The sequence below is a fragment of the Schistocerca americana genome, unplaced genomic scaffold, assembly GCF_021461395.2.
Source record: "Schistocerca americana isolate TAMUIC-IGC-003095 unplaced genomic scaffold, iqSchAmer2.1 HiC_scaffold_338, whole genome shotgun sequence".
Classification (NCBI taxonomy): domain Eukaryota; kingdom Metazoa; phylum Arthropoda; class Insecta; order Orthoptera; family Acrididae; genus Schistocerca; species Schistocerca americana.
In genome coordinates this window covers 18,202-30,740 of record NW_025726058.1, presented here as the reverse complement: position 1 = coordinate 30,740, position 12,539 = coordinate 18,202, and the positions used below count along the sequence as shown (strand labels likewise).

General features: G+C 50.4%; 3 pseudogenes; all 3 read right to left on the bottom strand.

Annotated features, from left to right (window-relative positions):
- Positions 1 to 2,297: 2,297 nt before the first annotated feature.
- Positions 2,298 to 2,415, bottom strand: LOC124580604 (annotated as a pseudogene).
- A 4,042-nt stretch (positions 2,416 to 6,457) lies between these two features.
- LOC124580603 lies at positions 6,458 to 6,575 on the bottom strand (annotated as a pseudogene).
- A 4,044-nt stretch (positions 6,576 to 10,619) lies between these two features.
- Positions 10,620 to 10,737, bottom strand: LOC124580645 (annotated as a pseudogene).
- Between the last annotated feature and the right edge of the window lie 1,802 nt (positions 10,738 to 12,539).

Genomic DNA, 12,539 nt, shown 5'->3' with positions numbered 1-12,539 from the left:
GAGAGAGAGAGGGCGATACGGAACACATTTGAAACATAATTAAAGAATAATTCTATAAGTGGACAACTATATTCTAGATAAGTTTAACATGATTAAATATGGATTGAATATAGATGTTTCTTTTGTTAGTCTACTCACATAGTCATCTTCGGCGTAGTGATGTTTCGCACATTTTTAAGAACGCTACCTGGATATGCCCTATATGTGAAGCCGTAGCACTGCGGACACTGTTGTTGCACTGCACAAATTTTATACCGAACTCACATTTAACACACAACACTTTGGGGGCGTTGGAGGGTCTCTGCATCGGTGACGACGGAGGCGTGGAGGACTAGGGGGGGGCGTGGTGTGGCGGCAGCGGTGTCGGCGGCGTCGGCGGCGCCGGCGGCGTCGGCGGCGGCGGCAGCGTCGGCGGCGACGGCGGCGGCAGCGGCAGCGGCGGCGGCGGCGGCGCCGGCGGCGGCGGCGGCGGCGGCGGCGGCAGCGGCGGCGGCGGCGGCGGCGGAGACGTCGGAGGCGGTCGTGGCGTGTGGGGACGGAGGGCGTCCTTGAAGGCGGCGTCCAGCGCTATCTGAAGGTAGTTCTGGAACGTCTGCCTGTAGTTGTTTTTCCGCTTGGCTCGCTTGTGTTCCTCCCAGAGATCGGTGAGGAACTGCACTCCGTCCGTTTGTTTTTTTGCGATTATGGCGTGCGCTGTCATCGCGAACGTCCACATGGTCGCGACGCGTTTGGGACGTGGGAAACCTTTTGCAGCCGGGATCGTGAGGGCTGTGGCTTCTATAGTTCGGTGATCCGCCCTGTTCATGAGCGCCACCATTTTCCTGCATGTCTCCCATATCGCCTGACTTGTCGGACATGTGAAGCGGTGTTCCGCGGTGTCGATCTCGTTGCACACTTCGCAGTGCGGCGACTCGCGCATGGCAATGCGCGCTAGGCGCTCGTTCGTCGGTATCTTGTTGTGTACGACTTTGTACCACGTGTCTCTAGCTTCCGGGGGTATGGCTTTCTCAGAGAGATTCTTCCAGACTTGTGGCCAGTCGTGGTCTGGAAGATTCGTCTCTGTTCTGCTTCTTCCTTGTTTGCCTCTCAGTGCACGATAGATTTTCGCTGCAGTTCTCATCTCTTTCACTGCTAGCGTGGATGAGATGTAGCTACTGTCCATTACTATCTGCTTCAAGTAGCGCATCTTGTAGGGTATTCTACTGACATCTACCGGCGCTTCCCCGGAATCGGGTCTGTGTTCTTTCAGTAGAGACGACGTGGTACAGTCTACACTTCTGTCCTCCATTTGTAGAGCTCGGTGGAGCAACAGTGCCGCGCATTTTCTCGTGACATCTATCAGGCCCAGCCCCCCTTCTTCTCTAGGGAGGGTGCTGGTGGCTTGCGACACTTTGAGAATTTCCCGCCTCCACAGCAGGTAGTATACAGCGCTTCCTATAGACTTCCCTATTTCTGTTGGTACGTTCATGACTTGTGCCATGTACCAAGCCTTCGCCAGGATCGTTTCGTTGATCAGCTGTGCTTTCTGATCCAACGTCAGGTTTCTGTTGGCGTGTGTCCTGACGAGTCCTCTCGTGGTGTTCAGGATGTTCCGCCAGTTCTCTGCGGCCATTTTGAGTGGGCAGGCCTGCAGCTGAACACCTAGAACTTTATATCTGTCGGTCACCTGGTACCATGGTCTGGCCTCTCTCAGTTTCCCGTTCCCTATCGGGACGAGCACGGTTTTTTTGGGGTTGGTTTTGGCCCCAGATGCCTTCCCAAAAGACTCTATTATTGGGAGGACTTTGTCGATGTCCTCTTTACCGTCCACGAAAATGCTCAAGTCATCGGCATATGCCATACATGTCACGTTTATATCGTTCAGCTTGTAGCCGTTGACGGTGGCAGCGAGTTTCCTGAGGACTGGGTCGAGGGCTACTGTGAATAGTGCCATCGACAGTGGGCACCCTTGCCTCACAGATTTCCCCAGTTTTATCGGCGTAGATGTCCAGCCGTTTACAGTAACTCTTGACGTGGCATTTGTTAACATGTTTTTGATGACTTGAGCGAATTCGGAGCCAAAACCCAGTCTTGCCAAGGTCTTCAGCAGGTACCGGTGACCGATCCTGTCGAAGGCCTTTTGGAAGTCTACAGAGATGATCGCTGCAGTCGCTCTGTTGGATGCGGCGTGGGCTATAACGTCTCTGTACGTGCAGACGGCGTCGAAAATGTTTCTGCCTAACACTGCACATGTCTGCCATGGGCTGATTGCTTTTTTGAGGGCGAGCTTCATATTTTCCGCGACGCATTTCGCTACGAGCTTGTAGTCCCGGTGTTCCCAGGCGGTCACCCATCCAAGTACTAACCGGGCCCGATGTTGCTTAACTTCGGTGATCGGACGAGAACCGGTGTTTTCAACATGGTATGGCCGTTGGCGTCCTTATACTGTAGCCGCGCCACAGAAGAAGCGTTCGCCTCTTCTCCCAACACACGCAATCGCCGCTTTCCGTGGCACATTTGACGCAAAGCATGTCTTTCCACCTCGAAGGTGGCGCGGAGTGCGCGCTCGCCTCGGCGTCTCATAGGCGACTGCCGAACCAAGGTGAGGCGCACAACACAGCTGCTGGATGCACCGCCTGTCATTCGTTTGGTGCGTGCGGCCTCCGACACTGGCTGGCGACGCACCTTGTTCCTGTTATCCGGCGCGGGGCTTGCGCGCGGTGTCCTGCTGGACCGACGGAAGCTTTCTCACCTGCCTGACACGCGCCGCGCTTCCAGATATTTGCGTAATTTGCGCGGTGCATTCTCGCCTGCCTCCCCTTCCGTCCCGACTTGTCCCGACTTTGCTCGGGTCGCGGTCCATTTGACAGCACAAGCGCGAGAAACGTCTGCGGGAGGACAAATGAATCAATTTATGATTACAAATCGAATTTGGAGCTGTACGCCGCTGCAGAACGATAGGCGCTATCGTATTTCGGAGCATACCGCCCGATTCGTACTGTTTTGTCGTTTTCAAAGACTTCCTGGCAAACTTGGTTAGCACATTCTCCTTCAAACTGAGTTAGTTGCTGCAGTTTCGTTTCTTACGGCCGTTTAAAATGCTTAGGGAAGTCTCTTTGTCACAACAGAAAGGTGGTATGGAAAGAGGGCTGGCAGGAGTAGCGACTAAAAAGCGAAAAACGAACACAGCCAGAGTTCCCAGGCGCTCACCCAACTGAGTCCTAACGTTGTTGCTTCACTTCGGTGATCGGACGAGAACGGAAGATTTTATTTACTTATTTTTTTGTTTGTTTGCTTGCTTGCTTGCTTGTTTTTGTTTATTTACTTTGTGGAATTTAGCACTGCTACAAAGCAGTAGGCGCTGACGTATTTCAAAACTCATCTGTCGATTCGTAGTGTGTTGTTATTTCCGAGGCGTTCTAGCAATCTTCTTTCGCGCATTCTTGCTCAAACTGAGTCCATTACTGCAATTTCGTATCTTACGTTTGATACAGTGGTTTAAAATGCTTGTGGAAGCATCTTTGTCAACACCTGAAAGTTAGTATGAAAAGAGGGCTGGCAGGTGCAGCGACGTAAAAATGAAAAAATGAGATAGAGCCAACAGCACCTTTTTTTTTTTTTTTTTTAAACGTAATAAACTTTTATTTACAAAATAACAAATACAGTCATGAGATTCCAAGGTATTTTCAATTTCAGTTAGTTATCGAGTCTTTTTCTTTTCTTTACTGATATGTAACTTTGTTGCAATTGTCTGTTTCATTATATTTTGTGCATTTGCAGGTAATTTACACTGTTGCACTGATTTGTAAGTCAGTGGAGCAAGAATATTTCATTTTTCAGTTTTGTTTGCGTTTTTGTTAAATTTTATGGGTTATTGATTCAAACACTTCTAAGTTCTTTACTTTAGGTCGAGTTTTTGGTCTGGTGCCATTATGTGGCTTGTAGCTATTATTAGAGATGTCTCATTGGCTAAGGCTTACATTTAAGAGACAAAGGACAATGACAAATATGTGTGAAAGAATATTATATATATATAGCGAGGTGTCCACGAGATGGTGGTTGAGGGGAAGAGAGCGAGAGAGGGAGAGAGAGAGAAATAGAGAGACAGAGAGAGAGAGAGAGAGAGAGAGAGAGAGAGAGAGAGAGAGAGAGAGAGGGCGATACGGAACACATTTGAAACATAATTAAAGAATAATTCTATAAGTGGACAACTATATTCTAGATAAGTTTAACATGATTAAATATGGATTGAATATAGATGTTTCTTTTGTTAGTCTACTCACATAGTCATCTTCGGCGTAGTGATGTTTCGCACATTTTTAAGAACGCTACCTGGATATGCCCTATATGTGTAGCCGTAGCACTGCGGACACTGTTGTTGCACTGCACAAATTTTATACCGAACTCATATTTAACACACAACACTTTGGGGGCGTTGGAGGGTCTCTGCATCGGTGACGACGGAGGCGTGGAGGACTAGGGGGGGGCGTGGTGTGGCGGCAGCGGTGTCGGCGGCGTCTGCGGCGCCGGCGGCGTCGGCGGCGTCGGCAGCGGCGGCGGCAGCGGCAGCGGCGGCGGCGGCGGCGCCGGCGGCGCCGGCAGCGGCGGCGGCGGCGGCGACGGCGGCGGCGGCGGCGGCGACGGCGGCGGCAGCGGCGGCGGCGGCGGCGGCGGCGGCGGCGGCGGAGACGTCGGAGGCGGTCGTGGCGTGTGGGGACGGAGGGCGTCCTTGAAGGCGGCGTCCAGCGCTATCTGAAGGTAGTTCTGGAACGTCTGCCTGTAGTTGTTTTTCCGCTTGGCTCGCTTGTGTTCCTCCCAGAGATCGGTGAGGAACTGCACTCCGTCCGTTTGTTTTTTTGCGATTATGGCGTGCGCTGTCATCGCGAACGTCCACATGGTCGCGACGCGTTTGGGACGTGGGAAACCTTTTGCAGCCGGGATCGTGAGGGCTGTGGCTTCTATAGTTCGGTGATCCGCCCTGTTCATGAGCGCCACCATTTTCCTGCATGTCTCCCATATCGCCTGACTTGTCGGACATGTGAAGCGGTGTTCCGCGGTGTCGATCTCGTTGCACACTTCGCAGTGCGGCGACTCGCGCATGGCAATGCGCGCTAGGCGCTCGTTCGTCGGTATCTTGTTGTGTACGACTTTGTACCACGTGTCTCTAGCTTCCGGGGGTATGGCTTTCTCAGAGAGATTCTTCCAGACTTGTGGCCAGTCGTGGTCTGGAAGATTCGTCTCTGTTCTGCTTCTTCCTTGTTTGCCTCTCAGTGCACGATAGATTTTCGCTGCAGTTCTCATCTCTTTCACTGCTAGCGTGGATGAGATGTAGCTACTGTCCATTACTATCTGCTTCAAGTAGCGCATCTTGTAGGGTATTCTACTGACATCTACCGGCGCTTCCCCGGAATCGGGTCTGTGTTCTTTCAGTAGAGACGACGTGGTACAGTCTACACTTCTGTCCTCCATTTGTAGAGCTCGGTGGAGCAACAGTGCCGCGCATTTTCTCGTGACATCTATCAGGCCCAGCCCCCCTTCTTCTCTAGGGAGGGTGCTGGTGGCTTGCGACACTTTGAGAATTTCCCGCCTCCACAGCAGGTAGTATACAGCGCTTCCTATAGACTTCCCTATTTCTGTTGGTACGTTCATGACTTGTGCCATGTACCAAGCCTTCGCCAGGATCGTTTCGTTGATCAGCTGTGCTTTCTGATCCAACGTCAGGTTTCTGTTGGCGTGTGTCCTGACGAGTCCTCTCGTGGTGTTCAGGATGTTCCGCCAGTTCTCTGCGGCCATTTTGAGTGGGCAGGCCTGCAGCTGAACACCTAGAACTTTATATCTGTCGGTCACCTGGTACCATGGTCTGGCCTCTCTCAGTTTCCCGTTCCCTATCGGGACGAGCACGGTTTTTTTGGGGTTGGTTTTGGCCCCAGATGCCTTCCCAAAAGACTCTATTATTGGGAGGACTTTGTCGATGTCCTCTTTACCGTCCACGAAAATGCTCAAGTCATCGGCATATGCCATACATGTCACGTTTATATCGTTCAGCTTGTAGCCGTTGACGGTGGCAGCGAGTTTCCTGAGGACTGGGTCGAGGGCTACTGTGAATAGTGCCATCGACAGTGGGCACCCTTGCCTCACAGATTTCCCCAGTTTTATCGGCGTAGATGTCCAGCCGTTTACAGTAACTCTTGACGTGGCATTTGTTAACATGTTTTTGATGACTTGAGCGAATTCGGAGCCAAAACCCAGTCTTGCCAAGGTCTTCAGCAGGTACCGGTGACCGATCCTGTCGAAGGCCTTTTGGAAGTCTACAGAGATGATCGCTGCAGTCGCTCTGTTGGATGCGGCGTGGGCTATAACGTCTCTGTACGTGCAGACGGCGTCGAAAATGTTTCTGCCTAACACTGCACATGTCTGCCATGGGCTGATTGCTTTTTTGAGGGCGAGCTTCATATTTTCCGCGACGCATTTCGCTACGAGCTTGTAGTCCCGGTGTTCCCAGGCGGTCACCCATCCAAGTACTAACCGGGCCCGATGTTGCTTAACTTCGGTGATCGGACGAGAACCGGTGTTTTCAACATGGTATGGCCGTTGGCGTCCTTATACTGTAGCCGCGCCACAGAAGAAGCGTTCGCCTCTTCTCCCAACACACGCAATCGCCGCTTTCCGTGGCACATTTGACGCAAAGCATGTCTTTCCACCTCGAAGGTGGCGCGGAGTGCGCGCTCGCCTCGGCGTCTCATAGGCGACTGCCGAACCAAGGTGAGGCGCACAACACAGCTGCTGGATGCACCGCCTGTCATTCGTTTGGTGCGTGCGGCCTCCGACACTGGCTGGCGACGCACCTTGTTCCTGTTATCCGGCGCGGGGCTTGCGCGCGGTGTCCTGCTGGACCGACGGAAGCTTTCTCACCTGCCTGACACGCGCCGCGCTTCCAGATATTTGCGTAATTTGCGCGGTGCATTCTCGCCTGCCTCCCCTTCCGTCCCGACTTGTCCCGACTTTGCTCGGGTCGCGGTCCATTTGACAGCACAAGCGCGAGAAACGTCTGCGGGAGGACAAATGAATCAATTTATGATTACAAATCGAATTTGGAGCTGTACGCCGCTGCAGAACGATAGGCGCTATCGTATTTCGGAGCATACCGCCCGATTCGTACTGTTTTGTCGTTTTCAAAGACTTCCTGGCAAACTTGGTTAGCACATTCTCCTTCAAACTGAGTTAGTTGCTGCAGTTTCGTTTCTTACGGCCGTTTAAAATGCTTAGGGAAGTCTCTTTGTCACAACAGAAAGGTGGTATGGAAAGAGGGCTGGCAGGAGTAGCGACTAAAAAGCGAAAAACGAACACAGCCAGAGTTCCCAGGCGCTCACCCAACTGAGTCCTAACGTTGTTGCTTCACTTCGGTGATCGGACGAGAACGGAAGATTTTATTTACTTATTTTTTTGTTTGTTTGCTTGCTTGCTTGCTTGTTTTTGTTTATTTACTTTGTGGAATTTAGCACTGCTACAAAGCAGTAGGCGCTGACGTATTTCAAAACTCATCTGTCGATTCGTAGTGTGTTGTTATTTCCGAGGCGTTCTAGCAATCTTCTTTCGCGCATTCTTGCTCAAACTGAGTCCATTACTGCAATTTCGTATCTTACGTTTGATACAGTGGTTTAAAATGCTTGTGGAAGCATCTTTGTCAACACCTGAAAGTTAGTATGAAAAGAGGGCTGGCAGGTGCAGCGACGTAAAAATGAAAAAATGAGATAGAGCCAACAGCACCTTTTTTTTTTTTTTTTTTAAACGTAATAAACTTTTATTTACAAAATAACAAATACAGTCATGAGATTCCAAGGTATTTTCAATTTCAGTTAGTTATCGAGTCTTTTTCTTTTCTTTACTGATATGTAACTTTGTTGCAATTGTCTGTTTCATTATATTTTGTGCATTTGCAGGTAATTTACACTGTTGCACTGATTTGTAAGTCAGTGGAGCAAGAATATTTCATTTTTCAGTTTTGTTTGCGTTTTTGTTAAATTTTATGGGTTATTGATTCAAACACTTCTAAGTTCTTTACTTTAGGTCGAGTTTTTGGTCTGGTGCCATTATGTGGCTTGTAGCTATTATTAGAGATGTCTTATTGGCTAAGGCTTACATTTAAGAGACAAAGGACAATGACAAATATGTGTGAAAGAATATTATATATATATAGCGAGGTGTCCACGAGATGGTGGTTGAGGGGAAGAGAGCGAGAGAGGGAGAGAGAGAGAAATAGAGAGACAGAGAGAGAGAGAGAGAGAGAGAGAGAGAGAGAGAGAGAGAGAGAGAGAGAGGGCGATACGGAACACATTTGAAACATAATTAAAGAATAATTCTATAAGTGGACAACTATATTCTAGATAAGTTTAACATGATTAAATATGGATTGAATATAGATGTTTCTTTTGTTAGTCTACTCACATAGTCATCTTCGGCGTAGTGATGTTTCGCACATTTTTAAGAACGCTACCTGGATATGCCCTATATGTGTAGCCGTAGCACTGCGGACACTGTTGTTGCACTGCACAAATTTTATACCGAACTCATATTTAACACACAACACTTTGGGGGCGTTGGAGGGTCTCTGCATCGGTGACGACGGAGGCGTGGAGGACTAGGGGGGGGCGTGGTGTGGCGGCAGCGGTGTCGGCGGCGTCTGCGGCGCCGGCGGCGTCGGCGGCGTCGGCAGCGGCGGCGGCAGCGGCAGCGGCGGCGGCGGCGGCGCCGGCGGCGCCGGCAGCGGCGGCGGCGGCGGCGACGGCGGCGGCGGCGGCGGCGACGGCGGCGGCAGCGGCGGCGGCGGCGGCGGCGGCGGCGGCGGCGGAGACGTCGGAGGCGGTCGTGGCGTGTGGGGACGGAGGGCGTCCTTGAAGGCGGCGTCCAGCGCTATCTGAAGGTAGTTCTGGAACGTCTGCCTGTAGTTGTTTTTCCGCTTGGCTCGCTTGTGTTCCTCCCAGAGATCGGTGAGGAACTGCACTCCGTCCGTTTGTTTTTTTGCGATTATGGCGTGCGCTGTCATCGCGAACGTCCACATGGTCGCGACGCGTTTGGGACGTGGGAAACCTTTTGCAGCCGGGATCGTGAGGGCTGTGGCTTCTATAGTTCGGTGATCCGCCCTGTTCATGAGCGCCACCATTTTCCTGCATGTCTCCCATATCGCCTGACTTGTCGGACATGTGAAGCGGTGTTCCGCGGTGTCGATCTCGTTGCACACTTCGCAGTGCGGCGACTCGCGCATGGCAATGCGCGCTAGGCGCTCGTTCGTCGGTATCTTGTTGTGTACGACTTTGTACCACGTGTCTCTAGCTTCCGGGGGTATGGCTTTCTCAGAGAGATTCTTCCAGACTTGTGGCCAGTCGTGGTCTGGAAGATTCGTCTCTGTTCTGCTTCTTCCTTGTTTGCCTCTCAGTGCACGATAGATTTTCGCTGCAGTTCTCATCTCTTTCACTGCTAGCGTGGATGAGATGTAGCTACTGTCCATTACTATCTGCTTCAAGTAGCGCATCTTGTAGGGTATTCTACTGACATCTACCGGCGCTTCCCCGGAATCGGGTCTGTGTTCTTTCAGTAGAGACGACGTGGTACAGTCTACACTTCTGTCCTCCATTTGTAGAGCTCGGTGGAGCAACAGTGCCGCGCATTTTCTCGTGACATCTATCAGGCCCAGCCCCCCTTCTTCTCTAGGGAGGGTGCTGGTGGCTTGCGACACTTTGAGAATTTCCCGCCTCCACAGCAGGTAGTATACAGCGCTTCCTATAGACTTCCCTATTTCTGTTGGTACGTTCATGACTTGTGCCATGTACCAAGCCTTCGCCAGGATCGTTTCGTTGATCAGCTGTGCTTTCTGATCCAACGTCAGGTTTCTGTTGGCGTGTGTCCTGACGAGTCCTCTCGTGGTGTTCAGGATGTTCCGCCAGTTCTCTGCGGCCATTTTGAGTGGGCAGGCCTGCAGCTGAACACCTAGAACTTTATATCTGTCGGTCACCTGGTACCATGGTCTGGCCTCTCTCAGTTTCCCGTTCCCTATCGGGACGAGCACGGTTTTTTTGGGGTTGGTTTTGGCCCCAGATGCCTTCCCAAAAGACTCTATTATTGGGAGGACTTTGTCGATGTCCTCTTTACCGTCCACGAAAATGCTCAAGTCATCGGCATATGCCATACATGTCACGTTTATATCGTTCAGCTTGTAGCCGTTGACGGTGGCAGCGAGTTTCCTGAGGACTGGGTCGAGGGCTACTGTGAATAGTGCCATCGACAGTGGGCACCCTTGCCTCACAGATTTCCCCAGTTTTATCGGCGTAGATGTCCAGCCGTTTACAGTAACTCTTGACGTGGCATTTGTTAACATGTTTTTGATGACTTGAGCGAATTCGGAGCCAAAACCCAGTCTTGCCAAGGTCTTCAGCAGGTACCGGTGACCGATCCTGTCGAAGGCCTTTTGGAAGTCTACAGAGATGATCGCTGCAGTCGCTCTGTTGGATGCGGCGTGGGCTATAACGTCTCTGTACGTGCAGACGGCGTCGAAAATGTTTCTGCCTAACACTGCACATGTCTGCCATGGGCTGATTGCTTTTTTGAGGGCGAGCTTCATATTTTCCGCGACGCATTTCGCTACGAGCTTGTAGTCCCGGTGTTCCCAGGCGGTCACCCATCCAAGTACTAACCGGGCCCGATGTTGCTTAACTTCGGTGATCGGACGAGAACCGGTGTTTTCAACATGGTATGGCCGTTGGCGTCCTTATACTGTAGCCGCGCCACAGAAGAAGCGTTCGCCTCTTCTCCCAACACACGCAATCGCCGCTTTCCGTGGCACATTTGACGCAAAGCATGTCTTTCCACCTCGAAGGTGGCGCGGAGTGCGCGCTCGCCTCGGCGTCTCATAGGCGACTGCCGAACCAAGGTGAGGCGCACAACACAGCTGCTGGATGCACCGCCTGTCATTCGTTTGGTGCGTGCGGCCTCCGACACTGGCTGGCGACGCACCTTGTTCCTGTTATCCGGCGCGGGGCTTGCGCGCGGTGTCCTGCTGGACCGACGGAAGCTTTCTCACCTGCCTGACACGCGCCGCGCTTCCAGATATTTGCGTAATTTGCGCGGTGCATTCTCGCCTGCCTCCCCTTCCGTCCCGACTTGTCCCGACTTTGCTCGACTGCCGCTCGCTGCCGCTCGGGTCGCGGTCCATTTGACAGCACAAGCGCGAGAAACGTCTGCGGGAGGACAAATGAATCAATTTATGATTACAAATCGAATTTGGAGCTGTACGCCGCTGCAGAACGATAGGCGCTATCGTATTTCGGAGCATACCGCCCGATTCGTACTGTTTTGTCGTTTTCAAAGACTTCCTGGCAAACTTGGTTAGCACATTCTCCTTCAAACTGAGTTAGTTGCTGCAGTTTCGTTTCTTACGGCCGTTTAAAATGCTTAGGGAAGTCTCTTTGTCACAACAGAAAGGTGGTATGGAAAGAGGGCTGGCAGGAGTAGCGACTAAAAAGCGAAAAACGAACACAGCCAGAGTTCCCAGGCGCTCACCCAACTGAGTCCTAACGTTGTTGCTTCACTTCGGTGATCGGACGAGAACGGAAGATTTTATTTACTTATTTTTTTGTTTGTTTGCTTGCTTGCTTGCTTGTTTTTGTTTATTTACTTTGTGGAATTTAGCACTGCTACAAAGCAGTAGGCGCTGACGTATTTCAAAACTCATCTGTCGATTCGTAGTGTGTTGTTATTTCCGAGGCGTTCTAGCAATCTTCTTTCGCGCATTCTTGCTCAAACTGAGTCCATTACTGCAATTTCGTATCTTACGTTTGATACAGTGGTTTAAAATGCTTGTGGAAGCATCTTTGTCAACACCTGAAAGTTAGTATGAAAAGAGGGCTGGCAGGTGCAGCGACGTAAAAATGAAAAAATGAGATAGAGCCAACAGCACCTTTTTTTTTTTTAAAACGTAATAAACTTTTATTTACAAAATAACAAATACAGTCATGAGATTCCAAGGTATTTTCAATTTCAATTTCAGTTAGTTATCGAGTCTTTTTCTTTTCTTTACTGATATGTAACTTTGTTGCAATTGTCTGTTTCATTATATTTTGTGCATTTGCAGGTTGATTTACACTGTTGCACTGATTTGTAAGTCAGTGGAGCAAGAATATTTCATTTTTCAGTTTTGTTTGCGTTTTTGTTAAATTTTATGGGTTATTGATTCAAACACTTCTAAGTTCTTTACTTTAGGTCGAGTTTTTGGTCTGGTGCCATTATGTGGCTTGTAGCTATTATTAGAGATGTCTTATTGGCTAAGGCTTACATTTAAGAGACAAAGGACAATGACAAATATGTATGAAAGAATATTATATACATATAGCGAGGTGTCCACGAGATGGTGGTTGAGGGGAAGAGAGCGAGAGAGGGAGAGAGAGAGAAATAGAGAGACAGAGAGAGAGAGAGAGAGAGAGAGAGAGAGAGAGAGAGAGGGCGATACGGAACACATTTGAAACATAATTAAAGAATAATTCTATAAGTGGACAACTATATTCTAGATA